At 44.6% G+C, this 16,951-nt stretch overlaps 1 long non-coding RNA gene across 3 annotated transcripts in view; it reads right to left on the bottom strand.

Annotated features, from left to right (window-relative positions):
• Positions 1-735: 735 nt before the first annotated feature.
• Positions 736-16,951, bottom strand: part of LOC311598735 — a 38,646-nt gene continuing 22,430 nt past the window's right edge. Inside the window, exons 4-6 of one of the 3 annotated variants that reach the window (XR_014779653.1) lie at positions 15,109-15,218; positions 9,060-9,122; positions 736-805 (exon numbers count right to left, since the gene is read on the bottom strand). This is a non-coding gene — a long non-coding RNA (uncharacterized lncRNA). Of the gene's footprint in view, positions 806-9,059; positions 9,123-10,665; positions 11,509-11,718; positions 11,784-15,108; positions 15,219-16,951 lie in introns of those variants that run through there. The other 2 variants (XR_014779654.1, XR_014779655.1) reach the window with 2 other exon arrangements.

Below are 16,951 nucleotides of genomic sequence, written 5' to 3'. Positions count from 1 at the left end.
AGACAGACTTGCACCAAGCCCCTTGTGGGACACTTGCAGGTCTGTGGTTATTTGGGACAGCTGCTCACTGTTGGGGAGCTTGTGGCATCTGGGGTGAAGAGCGCCGTACGTCATCACACTGTACCCTCCGTTTTCAACTCCTTGGACAGGAGCAGAGGGGCCCAGGTACAGATAACAGCAAAACTCAAAGTAGCTCTGTCTTGAAAGTTACCATATATCGAACTTGCTCCATAAGGGGGACAGGCTGAGCAGTGGTCTTTGAAGCTTTTAAAAGCCCTCAGGGCCATCAAAAATGGCTGCTGAGAACACACCATTTTAGAAGTGCTTTTAAAAGCCTTGTGGGCTTGTATTTGGAGAAAGCCTTCTCCTCATAAGGCTTCTTAAAGAAGCCACTGGAGACTCCCTTGCAGACCCAGGCAGTGCTTCTCAGAGATTCCAACAGTCTTTCTTTGTGCTGCATATACATATGTCAGGAGGCTAGCTGAGGGACAGGCTGCTTCCTCAGAGGTGCCCTGCTAGCCTGAGGAAATAAGCTGTTGGGGAGTTACCCAGAGGGGCAGAGTTCACTTTGCAGTGCTCCACCGAGTCTCAAAGATGCTAAGGCAGTACAGGATCTTTACAAATGGCCAGCCACTCTGGCCTGATACATTAACATCCACCCCCAACACACCTGTAAAGAAGGCAGAGAAAGAAAAAGACAGGAGAAAGATATGCTCAAATACCTTCGATTCTGAGGTCCTCAGCTCGTCCTTTATTCTTCTGGCACGTTCTACCTGGATGAGTACACATTGTTTGCTCCATATTGCTGTGCAAAGGGGACATGGATGAAGAAAAGCAGACGCAGTCTCAGTAGAGCTGATGTCAGTGGAAGAGACACATGGATCACAGGCTGAACTTCACATAACGACAATAGAAAAGTGTCACTGAGCTACCCAAGGCCAAGAGCTTCTGACAGAATCTATTGTGGACCAAGATGAAGGGGAGGCTGGTGAAGAGGTGTTCTTTACCTGATCCTAAGGGTGTACAGTAGTAATAAGGAAGAGGAGATTAGAGAGGGAGGGGCACAGAGCGAGAACCAAGGAAGCCTCTCTGCAGGTTTTTTAGATAGGAAGTGTAACAGGGCATTCTAACACAACCAAAGCACAAGAAGATGACCCTAAATCCAACCTTATAAAGATAATAGAGGCCTTTAAAGAGGAAATGAATAAATACCTTACAGAAACATAGGAAAATACAATCCAACAGGTGAACAAAATGAACAAAACTCCTCAAGACATGAAAATGGAAATAGAAGCAATAAAGAAAACACAAAATGGGAGACTCTTAAAGATGGAAAGCCTAGGGAAGAGACCAGGAACTACACACGTAGAATCCCCAACAGAATACAAGAGATGGAAGAGAAAATCTCAGGTAGAGAAGATACAATAGAAGAAATTGACACATTGTCTTAAGGAAAGGTTAAATTTGAGAAGTTCCTGACACAAAACATGCAAGAAATCTGGGACACTATGAAAAGAGGTAACCTAAGAATAATAGAAATAGAAGATTCCTAGCTCCAAGGCCCAGAAAGTATTTTGAACAAGAACATAGAAGAAAATCTCTCCAATATAAAGAAAAAGACGCCTATAAACATACAAGAAGATTGCAGTAAAACAAATAGATTGGACTAGAAAAAAAATCCCCCACCACATAAAAATCAAAACACTACATTTATAGAACAGAGAAGTAATATTAAAAGAACACTGTCAAAAAGACAAAGCAGCAGGCTACAGAATGAGAGAAGATCTTCACCAACCCTATATCCCACAAAGGGCTGATATCCAAAATACATAACCTAAGAAACTCATCATCAACAAACCAAATAAAGTATAGAGCTAAACAGAGAATTCTCAACAGAGAAATTTCTAATGGCAGAGAAACACTTAAACGAAATGTTCACCATCCTTAGGCATCAAGGGAATACAAATCAAAATGACTATGAGATTCCATCTTACATCTTGGTCACAATGGTCAAGGTCGATAATTAAAGTGACAGCACATGCTGGCAAGGATGTGGAGAAAGGGGAACATTCCTCCATTGCTGGTGTGAGTGCAAATTTTGGAAATCAATTTGGCAGTTTCTCAGAAAATTGGGAATAGCTTACCTCAAAACCTAGCTATTTAATTCCTGGGCATGTACCCAAAAGACTTCACTGTACCACAAGGACACTTGTTTTATTCATAATAGCCAGAAACTAGAAACAACCTAAATGCCCCTCAACCGAAGAACAGGTAAAGAAACTGTGGTACATTTACACAATGGAATACTACTCAGCTATTAAAACCATGGAAATCTTGGTATTTGGAGGCAAATGGGTGGAACTAAAAAAGACCACTCTGAGTGAGGTAACCCAGACAGACAAAGACAAACATGGCATGTACTCACTTATAAGTGGAGAGTAGCCATAAAGAGTACAGACAGGCAGTCTACAATCCACAGACCCAAAGAAGCCAAGCAACAAGGAGATCCTAAGGGGGAAAATAGAGAAGGCCTCAGGAGCAAAAGGACAGAAGAGATGGGGTGGGGGAGGGGCGCAGGAGGGACCAAGAGGTGGACGCAGAAAGAGTATGGGGGGACTAGAATCAGTGGGGCGGGGGGTGACATTTCTGGGATGAGCTAGAAACCATGGAGGCTCCCAGGAATCTATGAGGGTGATCCTGGCTGGGACTCCTAGTTATGAGAGATACGGAGCTTGAAATGACCATCTCCTGTGGCCAGAAAAGACCTCCATGGAGGAGCTAGGACACCAGACCAGCCACAAAACCTTAGAGCCACAGTTTGTCCTGCCAGCAAGATGTGCAGGGGTAAAGATGTGTTGGAAACAGATGCGGAGACCCACAGCCTGAGCTAGGAGAATTCTATGGGAGAAGGGGATGAAGGATTGAAAAAGCCCGAGAGGCAAGGGACACTACAAGAAAGCACACAGAATCAACTGACCTGGGCCCACGGAGACTGAATCACTAGAGAGCAGACCCAGGCCCTCAGTACGTATGTAACACAAACAGCTGCGCTGCTCATTCTTCGTGGGAACTCCTAACAGTGGGAAGGGAGCGGTGTATGACTCTGTTGTCTGCCTTTGGACCCCTCTCCTCTGGCTGGGCTTTCGTGCCTAGCCATGGCGGGAGAGGGTGGGACTAGCCTTACTGTAAGTTGATGTGCGCGGGTGGGTTGATATCCAAGGGAGCTTTTCCTGAGCCTTTTCTGAGGAGAGGGGGAGGACAGGAGGATGGGGCGGGGCAGGTACAGGGATTGAGACTGGGAAGAGAGGAGGGCAGGGAGGCTGCCACCAAAATATAAAGTTAACAAATTAATTTTAACAGATTTTTAAATATAGCAAAATTATAGTTATGAAGTTGCAACTACTACAATTTTATGATTGGGGGTCACCAGAACATGAGGAACTGTATTAAAGGGTTGTAGCATTAGGAAGGGTGAGAGTCACGGCTTTAAGAAAAAATAAAAGTGGCCCAGGTGTGTGAAATAAACTGAAGAAAGGCCTGGGTCCAGGTGGGAAACATTCGTGGTGCAAAGCATTAGCGGCTGTGATGTGCATGCCGATCTTTTTTTTCCCCCCTGGTTTTTCAAGACACGGTGTCTCTGGGTTAGCCTTGGCTGTCCTGGACTCGCTTTGTAGACCAGGCTGGCCTTGTACTCACAGCAATCCATCTGCCTCTGCCTCCCAAGTCCTGAGATTAAAGGTGTGCACCACCACACCTGGCTTGCGCATGCCGATCTTTACCCGAAAGGCACCAGAAGCTTCTGTCTTGAAAGCAGAGGCTGTAAGACTCATAGAGTTGAATGTTCCTCCATGTTACAAAGTGAGGTCCCCTTCAAAGAGCCCTGCAATGCCCTCCACCCCTTTATAAAGTCAAGCTTTATCGCCATCCTCTGGATATGGGTCAGAATTATAATTTATAAAATCTGAGGGAAGTAACTCACTGTGACTTCTGAGGCCAGGCTTTGAGGCAGCTAGCATCCACACAGCACAATCTCTTGGGAATCTCCAGGGAAAGCCAGATCCCATACTGGGGAGGTACTCAAGCAAGCGTGCAAAGGTCCACACGAGGGGAACAAGCGCCTCCCCCTAAAGCCAGCACCAGTGTGTCGGCGACTGGAAGCTACTGGAAGCCGACCATCCAGATACAATTAAGTCTTGAGGTGAAAACGTGTTTGGTTGACCTCTTTAGCTTCATGAGATGCACAAGCCAGAGAGCTGCCTTGAAATACCTGACTCACTGCAATAGAAAGATAATCAATGTTATCAAGTTTTAAATATATATATTTTGCTTTTAATTGACAATATACACATTTAGGGGTGTGATGTGATTTTTTAATAAAATGCAGTAAAGAATGATGAAATAAAACAAAGTAGTGTGTTTATTATCTCACTTTTTGTTGTGTGGGAGCATTTAAAATCCTTTCAACTGTTTTGACTTACGCAGTACACCGTTGTTAGTTATAACACCATAATGTACAATAGATTACCAGCAAACCCCCTCCTTTTAGCCTGATAATTAGCACCATGTGGGCAACATCTCCTCTTCTGTCCTCTGCTTCAGGTCATTTATTAAGCATCAATCCAGTCCAAAGCTGTGAGGTGTCTCAAGGTGCGGGAGGAAGACAGGGGAGACTCTGGGGTCGAGAGACTTGACATCTGCCCTTCCACTTAGAAGTTGTTGCATGGAAGGCTTGTACTTAACTGTTTGGCCTTCTGATTTTTAATCTGTCCCATGAGACCATGCCAGTAGGGCATGTTAATATATAATTCTGCCTATGATTTCCTCACATCCCACCGTTTTCCTATTCAACTGAAACATGACCTTCTCAAGAAACAGGTTTCTATTGTCGCCCAGTACCATAAAATGAGGCTTTGATTGTTGTGGTGGTTTGAATAGGAATGACCCCTTAGAATCATGTGTTGGAATACTTGGTCCACGGTTAGGAAGTGTAGCCTTGTTGGAGTAGGTGACGCTTTTTAGAGGAACTGCATCACTAAGAGGGTGGGCTTTGAGGTCTCAGATGCCCAAGCCACGCCCAGTGTGGCATTCTCTTCCTGCTGCCTGCTGATCGGATCCAGATGTGGAACTCTTAGCTACTTCTAGCACCATGTCTGCCTGCCTGCCTGCATGCCACCAAGCTTCCCGCCATGACAATAGTGGACTAAACCTCTGAACTGTAAGCCAGCCCCAGTTAAACGTTACCCTTTTAAAAGTTGCTGTGGTCATGGGGAGGCCTGGTGGCACTCAGAGGAAGGATAGCAGGTTACCAAGAAGAGACTCTGTAACCTAAGAGCATATATAGGTGGAGGAGGTCCCCTCAGTCACAGACAGAGGGGAGGGGAGTAGGGGGGAAGCAGGAGGGAGGGAGGAATGGGAGGATACAAGGGATGGGCTAACAATTGAGATGTAATATGAATAAACTAATAAAATAAAATTTAAAAAAAAGTTGCTGTAGTCATGGTGTCTCTTCACAGCGATAAACCCAAAGACAATCACCCTGAAAGGAAAGGCCCAGAGAGCTGTTTTCCTGAAGCTGCTTTGGAATATACTTCCAGAGGAACACTCTTGGTTACCAACTCCATCACAGAGGTGAGTTAATGAGATTCATGAATCTGGTTCCTGCTTTGTAAACATAATGGCCTTGTATTTATTTGAAGTTTATCTTTACATAATTCCATTTTTTTCTAATACAAGATGATTTATGAATATTTTTATGAGATAGACGATTTCTTACCATACCGTGTATATTGTATAGACACTCATAAGGTTTCCCCATCCTTTTTTATTTTAAAAATCAGTACTCTGAAAACTCAGAAAAAAATTTCCTCTATGCCATTTTGCTTTGTCCATGGCATATCTCTCTGCACTGACTTAATTGTTATTTTTATTTCCATTTTCAAGCCATTTGGTCCTTGCAATAACCCTGTTTCTGCACTGCTATCTTGATTCATGGCTAATCAAACAGGCTCAGGAGGGCAAATGTGAGTGGTCCCAGCTTCTGTTGGATATAGGTAACTGAAGTGGCCCAAAGCTAGACATGTAGCTAAGTTAACCAGCCTGTCATAAAATGCAGGGCTGACTTAGGGCCCCCAAGCTCTCAAGTGAGCTCCATGGGGGGCAGGGGTTTAGGAATAATGGGACTGCAGAGGAGGCCCTGCAGGAACGCTGCGCCCCATCTTTTCTCTGCTTGCTGAAGTGATGTCTTGATCTTTTCTCTCTTCAGACTGACTTTATGAACTCTTAGGTAATAGAGAAGGAAGCGAAGCCTCCAGAGCTTCCAGTTCCACGTCTTATCAGGTTTACCACAGGAGAGACTGATTTTCTGCCCATCCTGTTTGGATTCCCCATAATCACAGAGGGAACTCTCGGAAGACCAATCTTCCCTAGTCCAGTCAAACATAGCAGGGCACAGTGTACAGACACTGCCACAGGGAACCCAGTTCTGTATAGAAAAGTCCCAGGTGGCTGAGGGGCATCTAGTGGAAACATAGGTTGTAAAGAATCTTTTCTTAAGCATTTCAAACACTCAAGTGGCCGAGGCAGATTCTCTCAGATAGATATTCTCTTCCATGGGGCTCTGGTCCCTGCACTCAGACCAACTTTTGTGAGCACTCACAGAAAGTAGATGTGACAGCATCCTTCTAACTGGCCTTTACAGGTAACCTCAGCATTGTAAGTTATATTACTAGAGACCTCCCCCATTTCTCCTCCTGATAAGACATTTCTACAGCTCCAAAAAATGCCCCAGGTTTTTGAAGTTTCTCTAGAGGAGGAATGTATGTATATATATATTCCCCCCTTTATTCTCTGAGAATATTTCCAGACTTGCTGTGAATGCTTATAACTGAAGATAGGAGGATAAGGCCCAACTCTATATCACTAATTTTTCTTATGTATGCACACCTACAATAATGTTTAATTTGCAATTTAGGTACGAAACAAGCCTAAAAACTGTAGTTAATAATAAATAGAATTATAGCAAATATTGCAATAAAAGTTATGTTAATGTAGTATCCCCTCCCTAATACCTATTGCTTTAGACTTATCATTGGATTTGAGATGATACTTTTAAAAAGCACCTTATGTTGTCTCTTTGGCACAGTCAAATTCCCACCCCTGCTGCTTTTAGGCTCTGGGCACTAAGTAAAAGGAATGTTGCTTATACACAGGCCCTACAATACTCTGGCTGTCAATCTAATATTAGTAACCAAAAGGTGGGCATTCACAGACATACAGCTGATGGGGATATGCTGAAAGAAAAATGGTTCATATTCTGCCAGGACAAATCTCCTTATCCTGCTCAAAATTAATTGCAATTTAACCTTATGAATTATTTGCTTCTGGATAGACTTTAATTGACCTTGTTAACTGAAAACATAGAAGACAAAGCCACAGATAAGAACGTATGGCTCACTTTAGCCAGCAGAACCTGAGTGGGAGTGGTTGTGTCCAAGTGTAAGCAGACATATGAGGAGCTTGTCCAAGCTTTAGCCATGAAGAATTTCATTTCAAATGTTGACAGCTCCTTTCGCTTGGCTCCTCTAAAGAAGACACAGAGCAGAGCCCCACCTCTCTGGAACTGCTTCCAGTGGTATGAAACATGAAAGAGATGCATGCACATTGGGAAAACAACTCAATAGATTCTCTCTTGAAAGTACTCCCCAAAGAGGTAAAAGTGGGGAGCAGAAACTGCCTCTCAGCATTCCTCAGAAACCTGTGAAATAGGTTTCTGTCTGCCAAGAGGAGCCACTTCCCTGTCGCCCCTTGCCTGTGTGTGATGAGGCATCTCCTATTCAGATGTACCTATTGTGCATACCAAAGCCAGCGGCCTCTTTTGGCCTACAAGCCCACACCCTGGCTCCCCTAAACTCAGGCTGTTCCAGTTCACAGCCCCCCTTCCCTGTTGCCTTTATAACCCAAGAGCCACCCCCAGAGGTCACTCTGACAAGGCAGCTTTGGGTTCCCTAAGATGCCTCTGGCTATTCTCTCTCTCATATCTAGAATAAAACCTTCTCCCACCCATGGACCAGGCTGGCTCAGTGGTTGTATTATGCCCTTGTAAGTGAGGGTACAGTAAACAGCAAATTGACTGGTCCTCGGACAGAAAGAAAGGTTTCTTGGAGATCAAATAGCCAAGGCTGTTTTGCGGGGCAGAGAGAAGAGCAAAATGTGAGAAGATGAAGATTTTCTCTGACAGTCAGTGGAGTGGAAAGTCTTTGAGCTGACCTTTGGACTGACTCGGATCTTGATAGTTGACATGTGAGGGCCCTGTAAACAAAAACTGTTAGTCCCACCCCTGGGTGAGAATAAGACCACTGCCATGATTTTTGAACCAAAATTAAAGCAAGCTTTATTAAATAGTGGCCAGGAAGATGGACACTGGCCAGACCCATACCCAGGATTCCCAGAGAGTGACTGTGAATTATGTTAGTCGGGCACTGATGACGGCAAAACCAACAAGGCTACATGCTTCCTGCCTTCCTCCAGTCTAGGAGGAGCATACATTGTGACGTACTTCCTGCCTGTGTCCCTCCTGCCTATGTGTAATTAAATACATCCTGTGCAGATGGGACAACGAACCTTGTTTATAAAAGTGAAAACACCTGGCTGGCTTTCTTACGCAAACAGCTCCCAGCATTCCAGGAAGTTATCTGTCCTTGGGCAAGTGGTGCTTACAGGTTTATCTGTCCTTGGGCAAGTGGGGCTTACAGGTTAGAGACATTTGTTTTACAGATCTCTTAAGCACAGTAATTTAAAACTTAAAACGTAACTTTAGCCCTCACAAAACCTGCCGTTAGAGCTCTGTTTACCCAACAGCATTCCTTCATTTATCTAGCCAAAGTCCTTCTGCTTGGGACATTGTCATCAGTCCTGCCAGTTAGGGGGCCCCATGATGGACCTAACAAACATTGCTCTCTTGTCTGTCCTTTGCCTTGGTCCCTTTCAGCCTGCACATAGACAGCGTGGAGGTCATACTGGAGTATAGTGAGAAAGAGAGTCCGTTGTCCCTGCTTTCATACCTGGTGGTGAAACAATAGTCTGCAGGGGGAAGCAACTCCTCTCTCTGTGACTGACCTTTGTGCCTGAAAGATGGGGAGAAAGGAAAGCAACAGTATTTGCAATGGTATAAATTTTTCTTTATAAAGGTTGCTTCAGGGAGCCAAGCATTAATCAAGTGCTTCGTTGTGAGAGGGCTGTGTGGTAAACTCCCTTGTTTTCAACAGATGTTGAAACAGTCTGAGCCAGAATTCAGGAAAACTGCTCACCCTCCAAACCCACCCTAGCCCCAGGGGCTGGAATAAAGTTGATTAAATTGAATTCAGGTCAAGCCCCGGGGCTCTGGTGACCTCACAGAAACTTCAGGATCCACTGCATTGGAAAGAGAAATGGTGGCTGCGGAGTGTCTGCCTACGAGAGGGGCATGAGGGGCCGTCGCCGAGTTGGTGGCAGCCGTGCACAGGGAGGTCCAGGTGCTGAGAGCTAAGTTGCCGCTCACGGAATGACTGAGCTGTATCACTGTCCTTACTTCCTGAAGAAAGTCCAGGTCACTCTACAGCACTCCTGGAAATATGGTTCTTATTTAGAATGAATGCTCTAAACGTTTTTGAAATGTTTGTTTGTGTGACATCCTTGCTTTGGATTGTTGTACCAGTGTTTCCCCCTATAGCAACAATGGGGGATCATTTAACAAAGTATACCAGTTGTCACATGCAGGGGCTACGCACAAAAAGGAGGGGGTGTTCCTGGGGTCTCTGCTAAATACATACAGGCCTCACTCACAGAGCTGTATGTACTCAGGTCGAGTTAGTCACACTCTGGAGACTGAGAGCTAGGTCATATTCATGAGCTACACGTCTTTGGCAACCCCTGGCAACCCCTTGAAGCCTGGGTTTCCAATGTACAGTGGAGCCGGCTAGCATCACACACTGGACAGGGCTCCTGTGAGGCTAAGTGAAGGAAACATGCTTGACCTCTGACTGGCCAGTCTTCCTTTCTGCTGTGGAGGTGGGATAGAAGAAAGCAATGGGAGAGCACATGGAATGCCACGTCACCGTTTTCTGTCCCCAGGCCATCTGCTGCTGGCAGGAGGTGACCAACTCTGCAGTGCCACAGTCAGGAAAGAGCCCCTTTCTTTGCTTTTGTGAGCCTCCTGAAGCCGGAAGCTACCATGGTAACACAGAATACCTGAACGTATCCTGATCCCTCTCCATGCTAGGGACTGGACTCAGGGCCTCCTGCATGTGAGCTACATCCTCAGTCGCCTTTCAGTCCTGTTGTTAGCACGAGCACAGGAACGGAGTAGAGGATTGGAAAGGAGCGAACTGATTGAGAGTTTTGTCATGGTTCAGCCACTCCACTGAGGCCTCAAAGTACCTGTGCAAAGCAGTGTTATTTCTGCTGCTACAGAGAATAGTGCAGAGAGGCTAAGTACCTTTCCTCAGGCCACACAACTAGCACAAAATAGGAAAATCACTTGAAATTTAGAAACGTCTCCAACCTGATGGTGCAAATTCTCTCTTTGCACACAGAGCACCTTGGGTCCCAAGCCTGAAGGTCAGTCTTCTCAGTAAAACCAGTAGGATGGAGGCCGGATGATTCTGAGTGAGATCAGCTGGAGCCTGACAGTAAGACCGCTTCTCAAAAAGCAAAATAACACACAGAACTTGGATTTAGGGACTCTAAAACTCTTCTTTTTTGAGAAGCTGCCTGTGATATGTTGGTTTACTACTTTAGTGTTAACTCTATTTGAATTATAGCTTTGAGAATGAGAGCATAAAAATGACAGCTAATGAATTTTTAAAATTTTCCATTAAAGAAGAGATGTGTATGATTGCAGAGGACTTTTCCCTGAGAAGGGTATTTTCTATAGGTTCTCTCTCAACAAAGTAAAAAGTTCAATATTTTTCTCTTTCCAAAGTAATAAAATAAAATAAAATAAAAGTATAAAGTGTCAGGTTTTAGAGCATGTGCATGTAGAAGAAAGATCTTCCCCAAATTGTGCCCAAGCTCCTACATCACATGCAGGATTCTGCTGAAGGCAGCGCTGTGAGGTGTGCATCACCACCTGCCTTTATTTTTCAGCTGAGAAGCCTCAAGGAGGCAGAGTAACCTGCTTAGAGCGCACATATCCATTACGTAGCGACTTAGCTGGCTCTTTCTTCTAGACCACTTAGCCTTCAAGTTTGCAGACAGGGCTAACAAACACCCAAAGGGCCCAAGTCAGATTCTTTCAGGATGTCACAACAGGCATTCGGGGCTGGGCCTGAGTACAGCTCCTCCAGAAACAAGCTGCATGCAGAGGGTGGGGAGGTCACTGGGGAGGCCTGGAGGGTGGTGACCTGGTGTCCAGTGAGGCAGGCAAAGCAGGGTTCCAGAAAGCTTGGGCTGGGCAAGAGCAAGAGGTCCAGGCAGCTGTCCCTGACGTGAATTCCAGCACATTTTCAGAGACAAAGTTCAGCACGTAGGGAGCTGTGGAGCCAAGCGGCATGTATCAACGGAAACTAGAGAATTAACAGTGTATGACCTGGGACTAAGCACTTTAAACACTCAGGGGTCATAGGTGCACCGATGCCTGTGGTGAGTGGAACAGGGCCCTCTCCATGGGTGAGTGGAGAGACGTAGAGCATCATGGTGGCTGAGAGGGAAGATTTCCAAGGCCGCCCTGGGTTCTAACCCTACCTGATGCATGTTAGCAGTACGGCCTTGAAAAGCTGCTTCAGTCTTTTGTGCCCCTTGCTTGTTATCTGTCAAGTGGAGACGCCGCGGTGGAGATGGGATAAAAGGAGGGGAGAGGCGAGGAACATCACTAGGCTTCTCTTGGTGCGCTAAACTTCAGGCACTCAGAGCAGCTGCTGTGGGTGACACCCGAGCAGTTAGAGGGCATGGACACAGAAATCGTGGACTGTTCTCCAGCATCCCTGGGTAGGCTAACCCGGGCAAAGGCTGGTACAGAGGAGTATAAGAGGGAAAGTGCAAGCCTGAACTTAGAGTTAGCAGAATTTAGTTGACATTTCCATCTGCTATTCAAAACAGTAGTCAATACAGTTGAGTATCCTTATTGAGAATCTACTGGCATGAACGTGTTTCAAATTACTTGGATTTTACCATTCACTGGTTGGGCATTCCTAACCAGGAAATCTGTAATCCAGAAGTGCTCCAAAATCCAATTTGGGAGCATTCCAAATTTGGGGGCTTTGGATTAAGGACTGTAGTAACTGAGATTTAATCAGGAACTTCAGAACTGCCAGCTAAGATGTAGGGGATGTGACTAGGCTGATCTCACTTGTTGTCTATGCACTATGGGCAAGTTGCCTGGCCTCTGTGTATCTTAATGTTTCCATTTGTGACAAGCAGGGAGAAATCTCACATGTTTGTTATGAGGCACCAAAGGGGATGGGCGTGTCCTACCCACGGCCATGTAGCTTTATTACAATGTGATTTAAATGACAAAGTCTGGCTGCCTGGACACTTCAACTCCACAAGAGTCTGACAAGGAGGAGAAGGCTAGGGTGATTGAAAGTAGAGTTATTTCAGTCTCCACACAATTTTACCAATTTTACCTTCTTTTAGAATGTGTTCCTCTGCATCAAAAAAAAAAAAAATCTTTAGAAGCCCTTTTGTCCAACTGCAAGTTGCTGCAACCCTCCTCTCCAGGGTACCATGGATGATGAATATTCAGACATCTACTCCTCTTGTTAATGTTGATAAGCTACTTGTTGGTGACCTAGTTTTTCTGAAAAAATGTGAATAAAACTAATCCCTATTCCCTAAGTTTATAGGGCAAAAAAATATAAAAAGATTATGAAGGTGATGTTCAGTCCCTTAGAAATTCTTCCTACAGATTGGACTCTCATTTGTGGGCCCAATTATCTATTGAGCTACTGTCCATTGGCCAATGCATTTTCATTTGTTAGTGTGAATTGATCCCTTTAGAAAAAAAAAAAAAACACGTGCATAATGGGTAGGCTAACAGCCGGGCAGCTGTAGGAGACAGTTATGTATTGGGATTATGGAAAACTGAAGGTTATAACTGCTCTGGATCATTCCACTTGTCAGGTGAGTACAGAGAGACTTGATGGTCTAACTGACATAGAATTGGATCTGAAAAGCAATGACGCTTGCTGCTCTCATGCAAACTAGGGGTAAAGTTCCAGGCGTAATTGCAGATACAGCACCATGACGGTGTTAAGGATACAGTGAGCTCCTTAGCTTGGGAGATAAAAATTCTCTCTCTCTCTCTCTCTCTCTCTCTCTCTCGTGTGTGTGTGTGCGTGTGTGCGTGTGTGTGTGTGTGTGTGTGTATTTCATCCAGGGGCAGAAAACAAAGATAGAAAAAGGAAAGTAGGCATGGATTTAATAATGACACACAGACATATAATGTGCCTAGAGGAACATATATAAAAAATGAAGAGAATGAGAAAAATGAATGTGGCCCACATAAATATTTGAATTACTAGTTCTTTAATGCAACTGAGTCCGAGAATGCTAGAGCATCATTTTGATGCTCCTACACTCCAGTTTTCAGTATGTTTACGTAATTTCCTCCTCAATGTCATTCAAAACTAAGTAATGAGAGCACTTTGACATAGCCAAAAAACAAAAAACAAAAACAAAAACCAAAAACCAAAAAACAAAAAGTGGAGTAAAAAAAAATATTTGAACAACAGATGAGAAATATCCTTGTTAGGATTTGATCATAGATGCCTCTTAAAAGCTCATGTGTTAAAGCTTGGTCACTGTTGAGAAAGAAATGGTGGGGCCCTTGAAGGCGGCAGACAGTTGGAAGAAATGAAGTCATCAGCTTGTTTCTTTCAAAGGGATATTGGGATCTCAATCTGGTCTTCTCTCTTTGCTTTCTAGTCACCATGAGGTAAGTGCTTCACTCTACTAAATGTTTCTGGCCGTGAGGTTAGGCCTTGCTGTGCACCGCCTAGAGTGGGCCACATACTGAGCCTGGCTGTGAGTCAAAATAAATCTTTCCTTTTTAGAAGCCCTTGCCTCAGATATTCTGCCATAGGGACAGAAAGGTAACACAACCATCAGTGACAATGACAATGGATATAAACTCATTAACTACGTTGAGAAATGTTGGGCAATGTGAAATTCAAAGTAAGGGAGCTGACGTTAGCAAAAAGGGAGAGAAAAGTTGCCTTAATGGCCAGGCCTGCTGTCAATGAGAGGTTATAGAAATCCTGGAAAAGAGCAAGCCTAGAGGTATTGGTTCCCAGAACTTTCCAAGAGCCTCAGAGCTAAGAGATGCAGATTGTGTCTGAGAGATCTGAGCTCAGGAACTATGAAAGACTCTTTTTAGTGGAGCAGAGCCCTTTCTAAACTATGCATGTAGGCAGAACAGAATACTATTTCTGGTCTGAAAAACTCTTATGAGATGAATGAAGATCTCCACAGAAATTATTAAGTGTAAAACTGAGCTGTCAGGAGAGAAGCCATCCCCTTTTCAGTCTCATGACTGCAGGTCCTAACCCACACCTCGGAATTTACCTTCTTAGGAAGTAAGGCCAGTGAAGACGCAATGAGCTCATGAGAACAGGCTAGGTTAAGATGTGTCCCAGACCGATAGCCTGACGTCCTTAGTAAAAGAGACATTTCCAGCGTGCACACAGGGCATGTCCATGTAAGTGTGAAGACAGAAGAGGACATTGCATCCTCAGGACACAGAATCCAAGGATTGCCCAGAACCACCAAAAAACAGGGGTCCGTTAGAAGAAATCAACCCTATGGATCTTGATCTCAGATTTACTGACATCAGCACTATATACAATTTCCTACTGTTTAAGATTTAGTTTGTGGTACATTGTTAGGGAAGCCCCAGGAAATGTATACAAAGAGTATTGTGTGAAGGCATTGCATTAATTAAAGAATTAAAGTTTGCAATAATTTATTCAAACACAAAGTATATGTGACAACTGCTTTGGCCCTAAGCCAGGTAGAATCCGGGTGCCCCTCACTTTGCCTTTGAGAAGCTCAAAGTATGATCCCTTCAGATACATAACAGAAGTAAACATTTTAAAGACCCAAAGAAAAGAGGGAGACAAAGATTTGGACACTTACTGTGACGTCTGAGCCAGGCTTTGATGAATTCGATTACTTTCTTGCTTGTTGCTTAATGAAGCCAATTGTTTGTGACACTGGAATGCACTTCCTATAATCCTTTACCTGATCTATAAAAGCAGTAAAAGGGCAGGATCACAAGATGGCTAAATTTATTTAATGGGGCAAGGCAGACAAATAGCCCCAACTCATGAGAGTTAATATGTCCCATTGCCCTAATTGGCCTGCTAGTCACTGGAAAAACAGCAACTGAAAAGCTGACCTCTGCATTCTCAGGCCCAAAAACTCCTGGAATTTCAGGTTCATGTGAGAAATGGCTTCTGAAATTCATCCCATTGGGGGGTCTTCTTAGTCCATCTGCCCAGAGATCTCTACAGTGCTAAAAAGTCAGATTGTATTATTTAGGTAGTAAAAACAACAAAAATCACAGTTTCCTTCCAAACGTCCCATGCATAGGAAGCCAAGCCTTCAGCAGGTCATTAACATGTTGAAAGGCTGTGCTTCTAGGCCTGGATGCAGGAGCCAGGCCTACTCGTCTTGGCTTTGGGATCTCTTGGCTCTTCCATAGTAGGGGCCCCAGGCTCCCAGACTGTAACTCCTGGACTAAGCTGCACTGAGCAAGCTGCTAAGGAACAAGAGCAAAGAATAGAATCAACCACAGCTGGAGCCACATCTGCTTTGTAGAGTGATGTCAGCTATGTTCTGAGAGGGGGCCTTTCCTGTCTCCAATTACCTACCCACTGATCTAACAAGCCCTTGGAAAGTTCACTGAGATTATAAACCTGTTACATAGGTTTATAGGAGAAAAAAGGAGTGGGGAGAGTTAGGAGACAAACCAACAGCCCTGTTTGACTTCACTCCGCGAAGGCCCAGCGTTCCCTTCAACAGCTGCACCAGGCGCCATTCACCGCGCTTCCTACCTGGCTCCGCTCTCTGGACGTTCATTACTGTTTAACTTTTCTTGACTCGCCGGTTTGATTTTTGATCAGTCACGTGGATAGAATCCTTCCGGACGTCTACTTCCAGTCCATGCCTTTCTCGCCGAGCTTATGCTTCTTCTAGGCATGTGGTCCCCGGCGTCTCATCTCAACGAGCCTGTTAGCACTTCTCAGAGAAGTTTCTCCCTCCAGGATTCCCTCCCTCTGCTTTCCTAAGTCTGAAACCTGGAAGCATTTCCAACCTTTCCCGTTCTAGAAGATTCATTCTGTCACTGTACCACCCTGAGAGGATTGAAGACATTCTGTAGCAGTGCCTCCCCCAACCTTCCTAATACCGCAGCTCCTCGTGTTGTGGTGACCCCCAACCATAAGATTATTTTCATTGCTAATTCATAACTGTAATGTTGCTACTCTTATGAATCATAACGTAAATATCTGTGTTTTCTGATGGTATTATGTGACTCCTGTGAAAGGATTGTTTAATTCCTTCCCGTTCCAAAGGGTCATAACGCACAGGCTGAGAAACAGAGCTCAAGAGACACATATGTTCCTCCTTTTAGTTATGAGACCAACTAATTGGAATTTCCCCAGAAATCTTGTGGTAGAAAAAAAAAGGAGGGCATTGAAGCCAGAATGGGACCTGCCTCCTGGATGAACAACCTGTTAGATGACCTTGCAGGATAGATGGAGCTAAGACAGTGGTGGCCTGGGAACCACTCCTTGACTGGATTGCTAAATTACACGTACACACCCCTTGCCTTCTGTATAAACCTAAACCTTATCTTGGACACCGAAGATGACTTGGGGCTCAGTGGATCTTGCCAGTGCTGACACATTGAATCAATCTCATTTTTCTGCAAATACTTCTTCATGAAACTTATTGAGGGCAGGTGGGTAAATCTGTC

The sequence above is a fragment of the Acomys minous genome (genome assembly GCF_964271855.1).
Source record: "Acomys minous genome assembly, chromosome: 1".
NCBI lineage: Eukaryota > Metazoa > Chordata > Mammalia > Rodentia > Muridae > Acomys > Acomys minous.
The sequence above is the reverse complement of the archived record's forward strand: the minus strand, read 5'-3'. Positions and strand labels throughout refer to the sequence as shown.